This window comes from Aythya ferina (assembly GCF_964211825.1).
Source record: "Aythya ferina genome assembly, chromosome: 4".
Lineage (NCBI taxonomy): Eukaryota > Metazoa > Chordata > Aves > Anseriformes > Anatidae > Aythya > Aythya ferina.
In genome coordinates, this window is record NC_140300.1 from 65,790,809 (window position 1) to 65,796,872 (window position 6,064).

General features: G+C 36.2%; 1 long non-coding RNA gene across 1 annotated transcript; it reads right to left on the reverse strand.

Annotated features, from left to right (window-relative positions):
* Window positions 1-3,334: 3,334 nt before the first annotated feature.
* Window positions 3,335-4,498, reverse strand: LOC311436411. Its single transcript, XR_014692825.1, has 2 exons — window positions 4,107-4,498; window positions 3,335-4,002 (listed from the first exon to the last, which is right to left on the reverse strand). It is a non-coding gene; the product is annotated as an uncharacterized lncRNA (long non-coding RNA).
* Between the last annotated feature and the right edge of the window lie 1,566 nt (window positions 4,499-6,064).

Sequence of the window (6,064 nt, forward strand, 5' to 3'; positions counted from 1 at the left end):
GCTACAGTAAGGTCATACACTATTGCCCTTTTGGCTCCCTGATGGCGTGCTTGGGACTAAGCACGAAGCTGGGCATTGTGTAATTTGATTTCCTCAAATGGCATTAGAGATATGCCAGGTAGAGTTTTTCCTCATGATTCTCAAGGTAGTTTTCAAAAACATGTAGAAAGAGGGAGAACAAACATTAAAGTCTCTTTCCACTCTGAAAACATTGATCTGTCTTATCAGCCAGGGTAGTCATTAAAACAAAGGAATGGACCACAGACTTCTGACTGGATATTGACTGGTCCCAGGCAAGTACCTGACTGAGGATCTGGAAGTAATATTTGATTTCTTGATCAGCCAGATTATTACTTCTATTGTGTCCACTTTCTGTTCCTTTGTAAATAGCTGAGTTTGGAGGAGGTGATCCTTGAATATTAAACAGATTTTCTTAGTCTCTCTTCCCTCCATGGCTTTGTCAGATCCCCAGAGAGGCCAAAGTTTTCTCTTCTGAAGTCCAGGGTAATGAGCTAGCTGTGCACCCTCCTTGCTTCCCTCAGAATCCTAAACTGCACCATTTCATGGGCACTGCAGCCAAGGCTGCCCTTGAACTTCGCAGTTCAATTCCAGGCCCATCCCCCAGGTCCTTTCACTTTCCACTGGCTGCAAACTGCAATTAAGACTTTTAAAATCTTCATCCTATCAGATGGGTATAAAACAACTCCAGGATTTGTCACAGCAAACATGGCCTTAGACACCTGGACAATTAATACCTGGAAAGTATATACCAGCATCCCCATCTCTACCTTACAGCTCCAGATTTACAGTTCTAATCCCACTTTAGAGACATAAGCAGAACTGAGCTTCTTCTGGACAGGATAGAACAAAAATGATTCTTTCCATGATATAGGAAAGTAAAATGAACAGTTAGTGAAGAGGATAGCAGAAAAATAAAAGTGTTTCACCCTCTCAGCTTTCCATGGTACTAACTGCTGAAGAGTGAAATAGATAAAGATGTCATTGTTTGCTTTCTAATGGCTCTATCAAATACTTACACTTTTTATTCTTCATAGATACAGGTTGTTTCATTAAATACATTATTGGTTAATTTAGCTTCTGTACATTTTCTGAGGGGTTACAAACTCCTTACAACCAGACTAAAATTGTTCTTTCGTTCCACGTTTCCTTTTTCCTGACTGCCATAACTCCATTGTTCTGGCTTTTAACTCTTCTACCAAAACAACAATTGCTGTATAAAATGCTTTTGTTGTCCATTTGCAAGAGGTGACCTTCCTTTTCCCTTTGCCACAAGTCCCCAGATGAAAGAGTAATCTTTCATGGCTGAATGACTTTCAATAAGAAGACAAAAGCAGAGTGAAAACCTGCTATTAAAGCTTCTGTCTATAAACAATTACTTGTCTTAATAGGAATTAATATAAGAACTAATCCATTACGGAAAGAAACTGAAACCATTGCAAATCCTGTGTTGCAGCTGTAATTTCCTCCTGCAAATAGAGCTGTGGAGCTACTAAACAAATTGGGCACTCTTCACCAGGGAGATTACCAACAGAGTTTAAGTGCAAAACCAAGCTATAATAGTATTCATGGGAGATATATATATATATATATATATATATATATATATATATATATATATGCACACACAATATATGGTTACTTTTTAGTTATGAAGACTGAAAATAGATGATGACAGACATAAGATGCATGCTATATGCATTTTAGTGGCCTGTTGTGTTTAGTGACCAGGGTGTGCAGAAGACTAGAAAAAAAATCACAATGAGCTAGGTAATCATTTTTATTTGTAGAATTTCTAATGAACTGTCTGTGCATTAGAGTAACAACTACACAGAACAAACTACTCAGAGATGCTGTGCACTAGCATAATCAGTTAGATTAAATGCAACCTAGTGAACCACTAATCAGATTACATTTCAGTGAGCTAATCAATGCAATACTATGATTACATGGAGTTAGAATAGATTATTAGAATAGAAATAAGAACAGTCATTTAGATAGACTTAATAATTTGTCTTTTCTCATTTTACGTTTCTTAAAATCCAAGCTCAGTGGCACTAGCTTTTATTTATTACATTCTATTTGTTTATTTGGTATTCATTTGGATAACTTTGTTCATCTAAACAGAGGGATTAGGAGAAGTTTCTTCCCTGCCAAACTAGCAGCAACTATTTCTAAACTAGCAAGCTATTTCTATTAAATATTGCCTCACTTGTTTTAAATATATGTATATATATATGCATTTAAATTGGTGGTACCATATAAAATACTGTGCTTAAGTGTAATTAAATGAAAACTGTTTTACTTTCCTGTCTTAAGAAAAATCAGTCTTACTGATCCAGAGTTTAATTTGCTCCAGTCTGCTATCTACAATTGTAGAATATTTCTATTTTTTCCAGTCGTTTTCAGAATTTTGTGTATCCTGAGAACATATGACAAAGTAGTATTTGAACAACTCACTTTTTAAAAGTAAAATTGATTAATTTGTTATACCCTGGTTATGACATTAAAGGTACCTCAATCTGATGTTTATTCAATATTATGTATACCTGTATATAAAAATATTTGACACCTTGAGACCTGGGATGGAGGAGACCCTGTTTTTCAGGTCCCTGTGTCTTTTATAACCATTAGGGTCCTATTCTACTTCTAGTTTCCTTATTTAACTATTTATTTCTATAGGTCAAACTAGCTTCTGCTACAACCTTTGTGAACACTTATGTAAACTGTGCTGAATTTAATCCCATTCTCTCAGTTTCATCTATTCTTTTTCTCTCCACAAGACTTTGTTCTAATTTCCTTTCCATGGTCACTATCTGCCTGAGCAGCAGCAATTTTTGCTTTATCATTATTTTATGATCTCCTGATATCTTTTTTAATATCCCCCTACTGCAAGTTTTTTATTCTTTCTATTAAAATAAACAACAATTAGAATACTACTGCTACATTTTAATATTTTAAAAAAAGAATAAGCAGATAAATACAACTGAAATAAAATCTAAACACTATTTTCAAGCAAATCAGTGTGAAATGCTTGGTGGCATCGACCTGGTTTTCACCATATTTTTGAAGGTTTGAAGGTTAATCTACTTCTAAGCAAGATTTCAGGTTAGGAATCCTCTCCTTGTATACAAATGATCAAAGCTTTTGTAATTGTTCCTAAAAGCAGAACAATTGGTATGGCTGTCCTTGCTCTGCGTGACATACACTTAAACAACATAGTGATGGTAGCATATGGCATAATAAACCATCAGCCAGTCCAAACCAGCAATCACAAAAGCACGATATGGAGAAAAGAAAAAAATGAGTCCATAACCTAGTTTGTCTGTTTTTAATCTGAGTTTACAGTGTTTTGTCACCTAGTACAGTCAAACCTGTTAGCCCAAATACACGAGTTCAAGCACTTAGAAAAATTACAATTGTAAAAATCTCCAGCAACCTCACTGTAGAGTAGTCAGTCACGGTATGAATAGGAAGAGATCAACAAGCACTGATACTAACCACCCTTGCTCGTTTGTTTCTTGCTTAGGAATAATAGAAAGCAATAAAAATGAACTTCTGATTTTTTATGGCTGAAGAAATGAAAACACAAGGTCAACTCTACAAGGGCCTGCTACGATAACTTAGTCAGCAGAGTTTGGTAGGACTAAAGAAGCATAGCACGATGGTCTTGTACATGGAGACAGACAGCAGCTATTTCTTGGTATACCCAAGCCTTTTTTTAGATTCTTGGCACTAACTGCTCAGAAATGAATTTCACTTGCACATTTCAAATATTTAGTTATGGGACTGAAGTTCCAGAATAGTTTTTCAGCATAATTATGAAGATAACCCACCACAACTGTATTCCAGAATGGTTTAAAGCCACTATAAAAATGGTTTGGCATGGGCAGTTGTAACATCAGGTGACTGGAAGCCCTCTCCATGTACAGCACTCATTCCTGGTTGACTGGCTTATCAGTCTGAATGGGCATTTTTGCTGACCTACATGAAAAAACATGCACTCAAACAGGAAAAGAAAAAAACACAAAACAAACAGCAACAAACAAACAGATGCCTCCACAGGAGGTTTCTTGGTGTGAACTTACATGCAGATAGGTATTATTTCTTCCATTTCTCTTCTTTATGCAGATTAGTTTCAGATAGACTGCATCCACTAGCAACAGAACTCACAGCATGCAAAGACTTCAAGGTGAGTTTGATTTGCTTTCCAGAAAGTTATACTTGCCCCCCAAAAGCCTATAATAGGTTATCTAAAAATGGATAATAGAGGGTAGTTCAGAGAAGAAGTTCATCTCTGTTTTTCTCAAAAGGAAGTAAAGCCCTACGTATTTGCCCATCAGTGGTACAGGACCACTACCTTGTTTTCCCTAGCCCTCCATTCCAAAAAGGACTAACAGTCCATTAATTAAATTAATACACTGAACTACAACAGACAGTAACACATAGATTTTGCAACAAAGTCACAATGCTGTCAAAATTACCTTAAGAATCCCTGCCTCTTTTTGTAAGGCTCAGAACACCTGCGAATCACTTACCAATAGAAGATAATTAGCTTCTAATTAACAATTACACCTGTCACAGCAACTTTCTATCATTTTACATTTTATAGTTTTTCCCAGCTTAGCCTGTTCTGAGCTATGAATGAACAGCTTTGCCTTACCCTTTTCTACTAACCATACTTGCCTTGGCTAATATTAGACTGCCACCCAGAAAAAAAAAGTCTTGGCATGAAATATTTCTGAATGGAGATTCTGAGTACTGATGCTCTTGTACAGCCTTGTGTGTTAGACACCACATCGTGTTATACTGTTGTGGATCACTCTTTCTAGGGTTGTATCTCTCCAGGTACATAGACAAGATGAAAACACCTTTTCTAATATATTTTTAATTTTTAATGAAATTCTGGTTAAGGCCAGAGTCAATAAGTCAATAAAGAGCTCTGAGGACATGGTAGCAACTTGACTGAATATATGGGAAGCAGCTAGGGTTGTACTTAACAGTGCATAACTTAGCAGGAAAAAAAAAAAGGAAAAAAAAAAAAAAGAAGTATGAGATCATAGCTTCCCATATAGTTTCCCATTTCTTCTCTCATAATAGAAAGATTTACTGTGACATTTTCTAGTTCACTCACTTCCAAACAAGAGAGAAAAGCATCCTAAGGTGATGTCATGCAGAATTTCCTTCAACAAGTGGATTCAAGACTGTTCTCTTCTGTCTGCCTCTTACTTGTATGTTACTTTCACCAAGTAATATGCAGCACAACATAACCTAGAGTGTTGCCTAGTCCATCTGCAAGGTAGTGTTCTTCTATGGCCTGCATCTGCATGAGTATGATCCCCTCAAAATAGGAAGGGTAAAGAAAGCAGATTCATCCCCTAATATGAAACCTGTTTTGACCGGGTGTTTCCCGGGTGTATAATTTCTTAGTAAAGGTCTAATATGTTCATGTTTTTTGAACTGAAGTGAGCGGAATTAGTTGATGCTGTTTTAGACAGTATCCAGTGAGGTGCAGCAAGAGTGGTGCTTATGGTGATATGAACCGTCACCCACTAGTCTATCCAATTATGTACCCACTCAGTAGGTATCCCTATCATGGGAATGTTAGATAACTCTGAAGTGGTTAAATGGAAACATATTCATGAATTCAAGGAATTTATTGTAAATAAAGCCTTATTGTAAAATTATTTATTTATTTATTATGTGTATTTATTTATTTATTATGTGTATTCATTGTAAATAAAGCCTTAACCTTCTATGATTCTGTGAGTGGGACAGCTTCAAAGCCCCAGCATAGTGAAGTTAGAGAGGAAGCAACTTGTACAATCAGTCATGATGACTGGCAACTTCCACATAATTTACCAGTTCAACTGGTGAGTGAGTATAAGTCTTGTAACTCGGTCACTTCTGATCATATTTCGACCATTAAAATGGCAACTAATGGGTAGGGATCTTATAAATCCTTTCCCTATTCACCAGCTTAAGTTAAACAGCTTTTAGCTTTCACAGTGCTTGTCAAAACCTTTATAACATACTTCACATACAA